Source organism: Pteronotus mesoamericanus, unplaced genomic scaffold, assembly GCF_021234165.1.
Source record: "Pteronotus mesoamericanus isolate MK-2021 breed Mesoamerican mustached bat unplaced genomic scaffold, CSHL_Meso_final contig_90, whole genome shotgun sequence".
Lineage (NCBI taxonomy): Eukaryota > Metazoa > Chordata > Mammalia > Chiroptera > Mormoopidae > Pteronotus > Pteronotus mesoamericanus.
In genome coordinates this window covers 14,815,243-14,829,857 of record NW_026555277.1, presented here as the reverse complement: position 1 = coordinate 14,829,857, position 14,615 = coordinate 14,815,243, and the positions used below count along the sequence as shown (strand labels likewise).

The window sequence follows — 14,615 nt, the reverse complement described above, 5'->3', positions numbered from 1 at the left end:
TATGGACATTTTTAACAATATTAATTCTTCTAATCTATGAACCTGACATGCCTTTCTATTTATTTGTGTCTGCCTTAATTTATTTTTTTTAAAAAGGACCATAGCTTTATTAAAAGTAAGTATATGTAACATAATATATACAGCTAGCATTTGGTGCCAATTGTATCTGCAGATATTCCAGTACTCCAACTCAGGCTTACAAGTTATACCTTTGCCAAAGCCTTGGCTAAATCTTGAACTAGTACAGAATGCAGCTGTGGTAGAGTGCTGATCTTAGCATGCTTAGACGTGGCATACTTGCTCTTGATAGCCATGTGTTTTGTAAGCCCATGATTCACCATAACTATATTCTTAGCAAGGTGATGCATAACAATAAGAGAGGATTCTTTAGTGCATGACAGGTGAGCTGTACAACTGGTGTCCATTCACCATTATCAAGGATTTTCAGTGCTAAACAAAAAGCTCCTGCTGCAGTCTGGGAAGGAGGAAAGTGCACCCTATCGTAGGCTAACATACTTAGTTCCATCAGGCATTTGGCCAAAGGATGTTGTTCCACATCAACCTCTCCAATCTTAGATGTTCTCCAAAGGAAATGCAGAGGTACAGGGTGACCCAGACTAAGGTCTAAAGCTCGCAGTCTTCATTTTCATCTGTCTGATTTGGAGCCTAGTGTTAAGGTTTGTCGGGCACAAAGACAAAGCCACCAGTGTCTGGAGGGTACTTTTCTTCATATTTGCTCACAATAAACATGGCAGGGACACCAACCAGCTATCAGAGAAGATGGCTTTTGTGTTTCCAGTGACTTCATGACCCAGAAGGAATTTTGGACTGACTGCTTGCTCTTCCTCAAGTTGTCTCAGATAAGTATGGATATCTTTCACATAGTAACTACAACGGTTTGGATCAGCTCCATCTTTTGCATCCACATCATTCACTGCAAGAATTACATCAGAGAAAGCCCGACACAGATATTCTGCAGGGGCACAGCCAGATGTTTCCGTTGGGCTTGGAGAGGGACTGTGAACCAGAACAGGCGAGGGCGAAAGTTTTTCTTCTTTAACAGACTTAGGTTCTGGTGCCAGCGCTGGCGTCGGTTCCAGTACAGGCACAGGCTCAGGCCTGACTGCCTTTTCCAGAGGTTTTGATAGCTTTTTAGCAATAACTTTTCCAGCAGTTAGAGGTTTTGCCTCCTTTTTCAGAGGCAATTTGACGTGTGGCTGTTCACTGACGTTGTTTCCGATGTCTCCAAGTGCTGTCCTTGGCCGCAGTCTGGCCTTGGAGGCTGCTGCAGTGGCTACAGGCATGCGCTTTGGCCTGCGATACTGATCTTCACCTTATTTTCAGCATTAATTCTCATGTTCCTGGTGACCGCGAGCCCCATGACTTCCTCTTCCCCTGGCAGCGGCCCACTGGGGAGAAGCAGAAAATGGGAACCCCGGACAAGCCGGGGACCTGAATCCAAGACAGATCACCAACCGTCCCTTTGCAGCAGGCTGCCTTAATTCCTTTCATTAGTGTTTTATGGCTTTCAGTGTACAAATCTTTCCCATTCTTAGTTAACTTTATAATTAATATTTTATTGTTTGGTGCTATTTGTAAATAGAATTGTTTTTGTAATTTGGTTTTGGATAATACATTGTTGTATATAAAAATGCAACTGATTTTTATATATTGATTTTTGTACCTGGTAACTTTATTAAATTTATTAATTCTAATGACATTTTTGGTTCAGCCTCTAAGGCTTTCTACATATAAGAACATATCATCTGCAAAAGACAGATAGTTTTACTTCTTTATTTCGGTGTCTTTTATTTCTTGCCTAAGTTACTCTGGCTGGGACTTCCAATAAGTGTGCTGAATAGCAGTGGCAAATTTGGGAATCTTTGCTTTGTTCTAGATCATAAAGGAAAACTTTCAGTTTTTATTATTGAGTATGATACAAACTGTGGGTCTTTTTTTAAAAAAATATGCTTTTATTGTTCTGACAAGTTTTAATTTGTTGAGAGTTTTTAAGCATAAAAAATATTTGAGATGATCATGTAAGTTTTATCTTTTATTCTATTACTGTGGTACATACACTGATTTGTGTATGTTGAATGATTTTTGTATACCAGGGATAAATGCCATTTGGTAATAGTGTTTATATACAAAAATATTATCAAATCACAAAGAAAGAGAGCCAGGGAGGAAGAAAAGAGTGAAACAAAGAAACAGACAAAGAAAAAACCCAAACTACAAGACATATAAAATGTTAGAAAAAATGTGAATAGTAAATCCTTCTTTATAAATAATTACTTAATCAAAAGACAGAGTAAATTAAAAAACAAACAAAAAAACAAGGTCCAGATATGTGCTCTCTCTGAGAAACAGTTTAATTATTTACTAACTTTAGAACACACATAGGTTGAAAGTGAAAAGATGGAAATAGTATTCCAGGCAAATGCTAGCACAAAAAGAGCAGGGGAAGCTTTGCTTAAAACAGATAAAATAGACTTAAGTCAAAAACTGTCACAGGAGACAAAGAACAAGTTTATATAATAATAGAAAGAGTCAATTCAACAGGAATCTACAACTATAAATATGTATCTACCCAACATCAGGCCACCTAAATAAGTAAAGCAAATGTTGACAGACTGAAGGGAGAAATAGACAGCTATATAGCAATAGAGGAGACTTTAATACCCCACTTAAAATAATTGAAAAATCATCCATCATTGAACAGAACATTAATTCAAAAAAGGTCTTATATAGAAGGTCAATAAGGGAACAGAGAGCTCGAAAAATACTATGGGCCATATCTATTCTAACAGGTATATTTAGGACATTCCACCCTACAGCAGCTGAATACACATTCTTAAGCACATACAGACCCTCCTTCATGCACATATGGACCCAGAAAAATCACATGCTAGGTCTCAAAACAAGTCTTAACAAATTTACAAAGATTGGAACCATACCAAATATATTTCCTCATACTATGACCAGTTTTAGCAGAAGCAAAACTGGAAAATTTACAAGTATATGGAATTTAAACAACATACTCTTCAAGGACCATTGAGTCAAAGAAGAAATCAAAAGTGAAATTAGAAAATACCTTGGGTTGAAGGATTTTAAAGCAGGAGAAGGCATGATCAGGTTTTCATTTTAGAGCTCTCTTTGGCAGTTTTGGATGCTGCCAGCTTTGGAGACTATTTTAAAAAGGGGTGAAGTGGAGGCAGAGAGACCAGTTACAGACTACCATGGGATTTAGAAACAGCAATGCAAGCATAAACTAAAACAGCAGCAATGGAATGGAGAGGAGAGGATGAACAAGAGTTATATTCATGGAGTAGATGGAATCTGATGGGAATTCCCAATAAAAATTGGGTTCCAGAGGCTACAGGATGGTTTGGTTGAGAATGCAGGCATGGGAGGAAACACCCGAGTAAGAAAGGTTGGAGGCGTATTGGGAAAAAAGCCCAGGCAAGGAAGAAGGACCGGAGGAGCCTACCTTTGGAAGGGTAGCTCAGGACCATGAGGCTGAGGGTAATGTCTGGGGCGTTAGATGGAGGTACTATGGAGGTACTATCCAAGACTATGTGATGCTTTAGTACATGGTCTAGGCAAGCTTTGTCCACAGAAAATATTCTATGCTTTGGCTCTTCCTCAAGTGATAAAATTATATGCATACTTGGTTGGCTTCCTGGATGCCTTCTTCCTCCATTGGATGTATATAGGATGTCACAAACACTTTATGGAAGTTTTTCTCAAGGACAGTTTAGGATTCCAAGGAATCTCATATGGCCCTGTCAGCAGCTTACTCAGATGATCGCCCTGGCACTCCCTGTGTGTAATCAGGCTCCTGATTCGCTTGCCAGCCCTTTTTGAATACTGTGATTCTTGCACTCACTTTGATTCAGTATGCAGGATACTTTTGCTGTCCCTTTCGACTGCTCTCTGAAACTATGGTTTCACACTGATCATGTCCTTGCTGGCATCTAGACACAGTTAGTCTGTTAGGTTGATGCTCTGGTAGTATGGCCAACAGTCCTGATTTTCCTGTGGCTTGCAAGGTTCTGGGATGCAGGACTTTCTTTGCTGAAATTGGGAAAGTCCTGGAAAAACTACAACCAGTGGTCCCCCTCGGTAGCTTGGTCTGGCTTATTCACCACTCTCTCCTGGCACAGTGCCTGCCACATGGCAGGCCTTAAATATTTCAAGTAAATACCACTTATAATTAATTAAAGGCCTGTGATTTACCAGATATTTATAGGCATTATATCATTTTATCCTGATGGTAGATAATACTCTATTTATTTTGCATATGAACAATTGAAACTCAGGAAGTTGTCGGCTACCCAAGGCCACGTAGCCAGTTGATGGCAAAGCCATACTTTGAACCCACATCTGATCTCAAACTTGTATTATTTCCAGAATGCCACAGTGCCTGTATAACCTTCCATCATCCACCTGCTTAAGCTTTTGCATTAGTGTTGGGCTTTGGGGGCTGTCAGAGACAGGCGCCCAAGGAATGAGAAATGTTAATAGAATACAGCACTTTGTAAACTCCCAGGAATAGCTACCACTCTTTTCTCTCCAGGGCCCTTTTCCCCACTGCAGCTTGTTATCTGTAAGAAACATGAATTCATGAGAAAGAGAAAATTCTTAGTTATCAGCGTGAGTTAGAAGTCAGACACATGTAGCTACTTTTATCTTTGTGCACATATCAAAACACATATTGCTTTAAACACCCTAAGCCTTCATATACTTTTAAAATAACAGTTTTTATAACTAAAATTAAGATGCCACAAGGATAAAAGAAAAGATTTCTTTTGTGTTTACTTAGAGTTATTGGCATGATGAACTCAGTGCCTCGTGTATTTTTTATTGACCACCTCGCGACAGCAGTTGACATGACACCTTCAATTTAGGAATGAAAGAACTCTCCAATCACTCTGAATCCTCTTTGCAGTTTATATGTATAATGCACTTTTGAATTATCTTAATAGAATATTAATATCAGCTAAGTTACTCATATGGAAGCTATTATTTTACTCTAATAAACAAATGTAGCTCATAATTGTAAGTTGTACTTGATTAATGAATGTGTCACCCTTGCATGGCAGTAACATATTTGCTCCTTTTAAAATCAAATTTAGAAGAAGATGAAAGCAGAAATTTTGATGTGACATCTACTAGAGCTGAAACTGACAATGGAGCTGTAGGTCACTGCTTCCCTTTCCTGTACCTGAGCCATTTCCTTGATATGAGTCATATTTGTAGCCAGGGTTCACAGTGTACTAAAATGTACACAGAATCACACATCCATCATTAATTAAATCATCTGGTGTGGGAAGTTCTCTTTTTTATAAAAGGGCCAATAAAAATAAAAAAACTGAGCCCTAAACATACTGTCAATGTTTTGTCTGATTTTTGAAAAACATTCTTTCAGATTGTCACTGTTTTGCTTCTCTGGCATATGAAGTATAAGCAAATCTACAATTTCTAGATTAGTTACTTTAACAGGTTAAACTTTTCAAAAATGTATCTAATACCGTAGTCATTAGACTGCTCACTAATCAAACAATAGCTTAATGCAGAAATTAATAATTGGTTATCAAAATCCTTTAAGAAATAGTTTTATGCATAATTTAAATGGCAATATTTTATAATGCCAAGTCAAAATAAAAAAGCTTTTGTCACTAGAAACTGGCATGTTTTGTAGTTTTTATTTTTGAAGGAAATGAGGATATTCTTATTTCTGTAACTACACATAATGAAGGATTTGGGCAGCCAATGTGAGCACTATGAGTGATAAACCCAGGGCGTGATACCAGCAATCTCAAGACCAATATGATGGCTATTGTTCAAAGGAGATTCAAACCACTCATTTGACATACTTATTACTTCTCTCTCTCTGCTTTAAAAAAAAAAATCTTTCATTTATTTAGTTCCCAATTATCTGTGACAAAAGAGATTTTATCTATCCTTGTATGCTCCATAAAGTCCAACATAATAACTCACACCTTTTTGGCACTTGTAAATATGTATTGATTGCTAGATCTATAATTTCGAAATAACTGTGTTAAGAACATGGAAAGATTACTATTGAGACAAGCAAAAGAAATTGATGTGATAACTCAAAGTTAAGAGATTAATCAATTATGCTTCAAATTTGATATAAGGAATAATATCCCACTAATTACCCGAATTTAATGATCCATCTTTGCCATCAATTTATTGTTGCTGCCCTGAGCTAGGAGAGGGTCTGCTTCCTGAACTGGATGTGGTTGGCTAAAAACAGGCTGCTTACTGAGGCCCTATATGTTTCAGCCTGTTGCCATCCTCTAGGAACATTATTTCTGTTTGAAAGTCCTTAAGTTGTTCTCACAATGTCATAATCACTTAGAAAATATCAGTGCTTTAGAACAGTTGATATGAGAGGTTCTTTTTGTTTGTTTTGTTTTTTTGTTTTGTTGTTCTTGTGTTGGGGGCTACCTTTTTTTTCCTCAAAATATAAACATGTATACTTAAGTTACTTAAGTTCCAGTTGGCTCCAGTTTGGGAGTCAAATAATTGCTTAGAGGGAGGTGTTAGAGTGAAGGAAGGAATGAGAGAGTGAAGAAAAGAACAGGAAAGCGGTGCCCAGGAAAGTGGGCTCTGGGTGCCCACGACCAAGTGGGGGATGGAAGGAAAGGTGCAGAAGTTTCCCTTTTCTACGACATACAGGGAAGGATATAGAATTTCTAAGTGTAATCTGGTTACACAGGTAAACATTTTTTTTCCTAATTAACGTGGACACTGATTAATAGTCTGTGGATGTGAGAAAGAAGGTAATACCCTTTCACCCTCTAATGCTGAGGACCCTTGAGAATAAACTAAAAGAGAGGTTTTTAACCACAGGCTGAGATGTGTAATGTGTGTTAAAAGAGATATGTCTAAGGTCTTTTATTTAAAAGTAATTATTAAGAAATACATTGTAGGCGTGGCTGGCATGGCTCAGTTGGTTAGAACATCATCGGCGGGTGGAAAGGTCGTGGGTTGATTCTCAGGGCACAGACCCACGTCAGGGCTTGGTCCCTGGTCAGCCATGTTTGAGGAGGCAACCAATCAACGTTTTTCTCCCTCTCTCTTTCTCTTTCCCTCTTCCTCTCTCTCTAAAATCAATGAAAAAAAAAAATCCTCAGGTGAGGATAAAAAAAAAAGAAACACATTTTAAGTCTTTATTTCTGAGAGAAATTTTTCTTTGAAAGAATTATGTTTCATTGCTAATGTTACTTATATTTACTTGCTTTAATAAAGAGTTATGGTTTGATGCCAAAAGATATATTTCCATCTCTTTTCTTAAATTTAAATGACTGAATTCTGCCTTCTTAGAAAGCATGGAGGGGGTGCAGTGAGCTAAAATTGCAGGTCCAGTGTCTTCCTGTGTCAGATAAGCCTAATTTTATAGGTTGGCTCGCCTAAACTCAAAACACAGTATAGAAGCACATTGGATGCCTGAAGAGAATCACTAATGATAAATTAAGCAACCCACTGATTTGAAAACAGAAGGGACAAGATGGATTCTATTTACTAAACCTCATGATCTTTTGAGACAAACCCCATATCATTGAGTAATATCGAACATCTCATTTCCTGGCTGTGTTCATTTATAGCAATACATACTTTATTATTGAAAAAGGATCCGCAAAGAGGCCCAGTAATTAAAAGTTCTCTTCTTTCTCCACCACAAAAGTACAGGAAATGCTCTAAAAATTTTTTGGCAAGCAAAATTTTAGATAAAATTCTAATAGCATAGATAACTAATTCAGTCACAAAGGTAACAGGTTGCACTGTTAATTTTTAATTAACAGTTTTATTGATATATAATTTACCTACCATACAGTTTACCCACTTAAAGTATACATTGCTTTTAGTAAGTCACAGCTTTTTGCAACCATTGCTACAAGAATTTTAGAATATTTTAATAACTCCAAGAAGAAACCCCATCACTATTAGCGGTCACTTACCATTTCCTCCCAGTGGCTCCAGGTGTGGGCACCCACTTACCTTCTATGTCTATGGACAAAATGTGGTCTTTTGTGACTAGCTTATTCATTAGCATAATGGTTTCAAGGTTCATTTATGTGATAGCAGGTATCAGCATTTCATTCCTCTCTTATTGCCAAATAATATTTCATTATATGAATATACCACATCTCATTTATTTTCCGGTTTATGAATATTTTGGTTGTTTCTACTTTTCTGGTATTATGAATAATGTTATGAACATTTGTGTATATATTTTGTGTGGAAATATGTTTTCTTTTTCGGGGGAGGCTTATGTACTTACAAGGAGTGTTGTTAGGTCATAGGATAACTGTATGTTGAACCTTTTGAGGCATCTCCAGACTGCTTTCCAAAGTGGCTGTACCATTTTGCATTTCCACGGACTTTCTATGTGGGTTCCAACGGATACTGATACTGATGCTGGTACACCCCTCCAGAGCTCGCTGTTATTGTTGATGCTTGTTTGTTTATATTTTTTGCTGCTTAGCAGTGAAATGTGTATCCCCACAGATGCTGCCCCCGAGGATGCCGCCTTCAGCATCAGAAGGTGACTGGGAGGACAGTGGCTTAGCAGGGCTGTCTTGGTCTTTTCCCACTATCTGTTAAACTGTTTGCCTCTGATGATATCACACCCAGCTGCCGGCCTCCTCTAATTGCTAGCTGATTGTTGTATTGTTTCACCGGATGTCCTGGGCATAAATTATTACTCCACAGTCTAATCTCATTAAAGTCCAGTCTCTGCTGGGGCAGCCTTTCCCTGGTTCTTTCTGTTAAACTTTTAGCCGGTCTGCAGTTTAGCTCGTTGCACTCATGGAGCTGCCAGCCTCTTGTTCATTGCTTACCACGCAAACTTCTGCATCACTGCTCCAGGGCTGTGGGAAAGGACAGTGACCCACTTCTCTGGAAGTGACATCCTTTCTTTATAAGTGGGTATTGCATAGGACATTAGCTTTATAGACTTCTTGGCTCACCTCTTCAGACATAGAAACTGGCCAAACTATAGACAAGCACAGACAAGGCAATCTGGAACCAGTTCTCTCAGGCTGTCACCCTGAGAGGAGGGATCCACCATTGGAGTGAGGGCTGGAGGGGTGGGGGAAGGGAGCCCGCAGGCCCTTTGGCCACCCCTGCCTGGAGTAGAGCTTTTGCAACACAGAGCTGGAAGATGAGAAGTACTGGAGGCCTGCCCTGCCAGCGGAGACAGTTAACCTTTGCCCAGGAGCTGGGGCAAGAGACCCCTGTGTCCTCAGATGTACCTGCCTGGAGCAGAGCTACGGTCGCCTTGAGCAGGGGAAAGGCCAGGTAAAGAGGCCCAAAACACCACAGCTCTCCCTGTTCTTACCAAGATTGCATATATTCTCTTAAACAACCATTTCTCCATTTGCTGTCGGCTCTTATGGCAATCCAGAGACTTAATTTTTAAAAAAAATAAATTTGCAACAGTTGTGGTTGTTTCACTGGTGATAGGGTCAACAGAACTGCTTAATGTCGCTACTACTCTAAAGGCATCTCTAGCCTATTCTCTAGAGAAAGATGTGAAATCTGTACAAACGTCAATTTAAAGTCGAAAAGAAAATTTCGACAACAACAGGAGAGTAAGAGCACATCACCTAGAAAGAACAAAAAAAAAAAAAATCAATTTTATGTCATGCTTTTTGCAACAGAAACCTGGTTGTGTGAATATAATGTAACATTACTAAGCACTGAAGGAACAGAAGAAAATAAATCAGCTGCCTATTGTCTCACAGTTTCTGGGGGCAGGAGCGCAGGGACATCGTAGCTGGGATTTCTGCTCAGGCCCTGACAGTCTGCAGTCAAGGGACTCGCCAAAACTGCATTTTCACCAGAGCCTTCACTGAGGGAAGTCCTGCTTCTAAGCTCCCCCTCGTTGTTGACAGAATGCATCTCCTTGCAGCTGAAGGACTGAGGCTCCCACTTTGTTGCTCACTGTTGGCTGGGGGCTGCTCTCAGCTGCTAGATGGAGGCTGCTGCCCACCGTTCCTTGGGGTCCCCTTAGGATGTGTCTACCAAATCTTTCTATGCTAGAAACATTTTAAAAGAATGTCTAATAAATGCCAGTATGCAAGGTTTTTAATTTCAGAATAGCTGGTGGAGGTTTACTAGTTGACCAGTAAGTTCACATGGAAGAGCCGGCTAAACAGCTTCCTCCCAAACCTCCTTGATGCCGAATCTCTTCTCTCAGGGCAGCACCCCAACCTCGATCTATTTGCTCTGAAGGCTCTGATGGGAATCACAACATCGAATTACAATATACATTATTTATGTTCCATTTCTACTTTACATGATGTGGCTTCAGCTTCCAGGGAGTATGCAGGGTACATCCTTGCAATCTTGTAGCTTTAAACTCTATCTTAGAAAGTAAGAGGCATCTTTGGGAGAGGAAAGGTATGAAGAAGCAAGACTGGGTTAGCCAAGAGAAGATTTGAGGAGGCAGATGCATACACGAGATAAAGAAAAATAGAAATAGCCAGGGAACAAAAGGCAAAGTTTGTAATCTCATTTACAGCTCAGTAGCAAATCAGCTCAGCTGTTTACTCACATACCTTTTTTAAAATCTGCAGCTAATCTGTTGATGATATGTTTTAAAAAATTTAGAAGGTGAATGAGGGCGTGCGAGGCTAAGGTATTACTCAAGATTAACACAATGTGTTTCATTCTTTAGTCAGAAGTGGATCCAGCTAAAAGCGATTCAGGCAGTGGTGACTTACTGATGCAACACAAAAAGGCTATCTCTCTGTACAGATTTTTTTTAAATTGTACTGTCTTTCCACACGGTTCTCATAGTTGGTGGACTGCAAGTCTATGTCAGCACAGAGGCTGTAGCTGGCTTTGATTTCTGGAAGCTGATTAATGATGGTCTTCCTAAGCAAGCAGAAGTTACCAATAAAATTGACTCTAATGGGTGCTTGGGGTGTTGTTAGTACACAGATGCAAACAATAAGCCAGGAGAGGAACAGCTGATGTACATCTTGAGATCAAGAGGAGAGGTGGTGCTTGGAGCTATAGTTTAGTAGAAATTGCAGAGTGTTCATGGTACTTATTATATTTGTGGTTCATTAGCTGAACTGGCAAGAGTATTGTATTAAGAGAGCCATGCATCTAATGCTCAAAAGCATGTTGGGTAGAGAATGAAAACACCTAACTCCAGCCAGTTATTAATGAAACTAGCACAATGTCAGTTCAGACCTTTCATCTGCTTAATGTTTTGGTAGACTTTTTTTTTTAGGATGAGTTCCCAAAACTTTACATGACCTACAAGACTTCCCATCATTTCTTCCTTTGCCTCTTTCCAGCTTTTGCTTCAGCCTTCCTGGATATTATTCTTTTCTTTCAAAGGGTTTGACTCATTCTGGCTGTAAGCTTTTCATACATGCTGCTCTTTCCATTATCACTACTCTCCTTTTCTTTCCAGTATTGATCCCACTAATTTATCTCTCAGATTAAAATTCCCTTACCTGAGAATGCTTTCCCTTATCTCCATAATAAAACCGATCTCCCTGCTATATACTTACAGCTCTTTACACCTCCTATGGTCCATAACACTTACAACACTTTTGGGTATGCAGTCATTTTCTACCTCCTCTGCTAAGTGGAAAGCTCCATGAGGCCATGTCATGTTGCGTCATTAGCCACTAGCTCAGTGTTGAGCATCCAGTTGGGTCTTTGCATCTGTTACTTAGGTGAAGTGATTAAAGCAGGTTTTGGAGTTAGAAACATCCTGCCACCAGTGGGAGAAAGAGTATCACTGTGGGCCAGTAGCTTAATCTCACTAACCTGTTTTTCTTCTAAGCGAAAAGGAATGATATCTTCCTTGCCTAGTTTTCTGAGAATTAAATGAGATCATGGATTTCAACTGCAGGAACAGTATAAAAATTATGATAGATGAAAGATAATTTGGATGTGGCTCACTCATGATCTGCTTTTGTTTTCATTTCTTTTCCTGATGAAAAATGTACATATACCAGAGTAATGAGAAAAGTAACATATTTCACAATACACATAACGGATTTAATTCATTTGACAGTTGTGGCTAGTGTCTGAGAGTTTCTTTTTTCCCCTCTGGGTCACCAGCCTTTATGTTGGGGGAATGAGGGTCATAAGAGGGGCACTCCTGCCGCACAGGAAGCAATTCATAAGGGTAGGTGTTTGTTTCATCCTTATGTTCTCGTGCCATAGGAATGTTTCTTGTCTGTTTGTTTATTCTGTGTCTCTTTCAGGAGAGTGACCGTGTTAGAGGTATAATTTAAAAAACCAAACAGAAGTTTTAAGAAATGGTAAAACAAAAATAGCTTTTAATGAGGAATGTTTAGTATGTTGCAGGTACTGCAAAAATGCAGTAGTAGAAAAGGGTTGCTACGTAATTTCATTGAGAATTCACTTCTTTTTGCTGACTTACAATTTTTATCTAGATATTACTGTTAGCAATAAGAGACAAGATTTATTTAGACAGGTACTATGATAAATATTTTTTAGGTATTAATCTTTGCAAAAACATTTTGGGATAGGGACTCTTAATATCCTCATTTTAGTAATGAGGCACAAAAGGAGGTAAAATGACTTGTTTAAGGTAAGTCATATGGTCATATGGCATGATGGAACACACATTCCAACTCTTAACTACTATGCCACTTAAAACACTGAAAGTATATTTCACATGTGTTAAAGTAATTAAGAGCCACATGGGAAGCATTTTTTTAATACTTTTTTTTCTTAAAGTACTACGAGAGACTCTGATTTAGTAGCCTGGGTTTGGGATTAGAAATCTGTATTTTTAACCCATGGTTATAATGGATTAAATAGAAGTGTTCCACAGGTCACTTTGAGAAGCATAGATCTATATATCCTTAAAGAAAATTCAGTTAATCCTTTGAATTTTATCAGGTAAAATACAGGATTATAACACTAAAGTGGTCTTCTGTGTACAAAAATTATTCTATCCTTATACAATCTAAACCAATATTAACCACATTAACTATTATGACCTACAAATCAGGGTTTCCAGAAGAAATGACTATCATTACATGTGTATGCTGGTGAGGTAAGGTTTTCACATTCTAGGAATCAACACTGCCTGTGGTGTGTTGTGATTTGGGTCCCTCAGGCAACCTTGACCCTCACCCATGAGCTCAGTTCACTCCGCATAGCCTTTTTAGTTTTTTTTTTTTTCCGTGTTGCAAGCAAGAAAGAACTTGCAAAGCAAACCTGATCAAGTATATTTGGTTAATTCAGGTGAAGGAAATCCAGGGCCACCTATAAAATAAGTCCATTGTCTTATTATAATAATTCCCTCTGCTCTGCTCCACTCTGTGAAAACAGGATGGGTCTGGAAAGACTTGTTTGTGGTTGATTGTGCTATACCCCAGCACATTGTTTACCTTTTTTAAACGTCTTTTTTAAACTTTTTTTTTTATTTCTCAGTAAAAGTTCCACCTCCAGTCAGAAATTTAGCACCTGTCCTGACTTCAGGTTTGCCTTTTCCAGTTTGCCCTTGATGAAGCCGTTCGCAGATTCCCCTGAGGCCAATCAAGCAGGGTAATCAGCCGGCCCAGACTGACCCAATTAAGTTTAATTAGTTGTTTTTTTAATCTTTATATTTCCTAGCCAGGTGGATTTTATGGTTTTTATTAAACAATGAATAAGAGCTGAACCTTTGGAACGGTTAGCGTCTCAGGTGCTTTCTGTTGGCAATGAAACCCCAGGAAATCTTTAAATCTCGGTAAGGAAATCAAATGATAGTACACAAGCTGTCTCTTCATTTTGGTTCTTTCTTTTTAAAAAGAAGGTGTTCCTGCCCCAGTTTGAACAAATACTAATCTTATTTATTATTTTTCGTCTAAGTCTCACTACTCTTCCCCTGGTAACATTTTCAATGTTTTCTCTTAGTTGGAAGGTTAGCTGGATGAGTTTGAATATAGACAATAAAGGGGTTTTCAAGGAAGCAATGAAAGATCTAGAGTGAAAGAGCTAAGCAAGCCAAAAGGTGAATTAGAGAATAGGACTCCTAGGGAGTATTTGCCTTGGAGAAAATAAGTAAAAAGAATTGTTAATGATGGAGGAATATAAGGATTATGAAACTGGCTGTGTTGAGCTAATTTTATATTAGGCTACTTTGTGGCTAATAATTTTATATAGATTTACCAATATTAGGGGCCAGGGCACTTAGTGCTTTAATCTTCTCAGTTTTTAGGGCAATACTGTAAGATGATTATTATCCACTTCTAATTGATAGTCAATTGCTTATTCCCCTCAAAGGATACCTACGATTCTCCTTTTCGTTGCTGTTCCTCTCTTTCTTCTTTGGTCTCTTTTTCACCTGCTCTGTCTCTTGCCCCCTCCTTGCTTCCCCAGCTCTTTTTTCTCTCCTTGTTTTCCCTTCCTTCTCTGCCGTCCCTCCCCACCTCTGTCTTCCTCTCCTCCTTCTCTGTATTCTCTGTCCTGCCTCCTTCCCATCCTTCAACTCTGTGTTTTTCAAGCTTTTTTTTGTGCATTGTAATCACATGGAGAGCTTGTTAAAACACCAGTTATTGGCCTCTACCCACAGTGTCTGCTTCAGTAGGTCAGGG

General features: G+C 38.8%; 1 pseudogene; it reads right to left on the bottom strand.

Moving 5' to 3' along the window:
* Positions 1-203: 203 nt before the first annotated feature.
* On the bottom strand, positions 204-1,381 carry LOC129080690 (G2/mitotic-specific cyclin-B1-like; annotated as a pseudogene).
* Between the last annotated feature and the right edge of the window lie 13,234 nt (positions 1,382-14,615).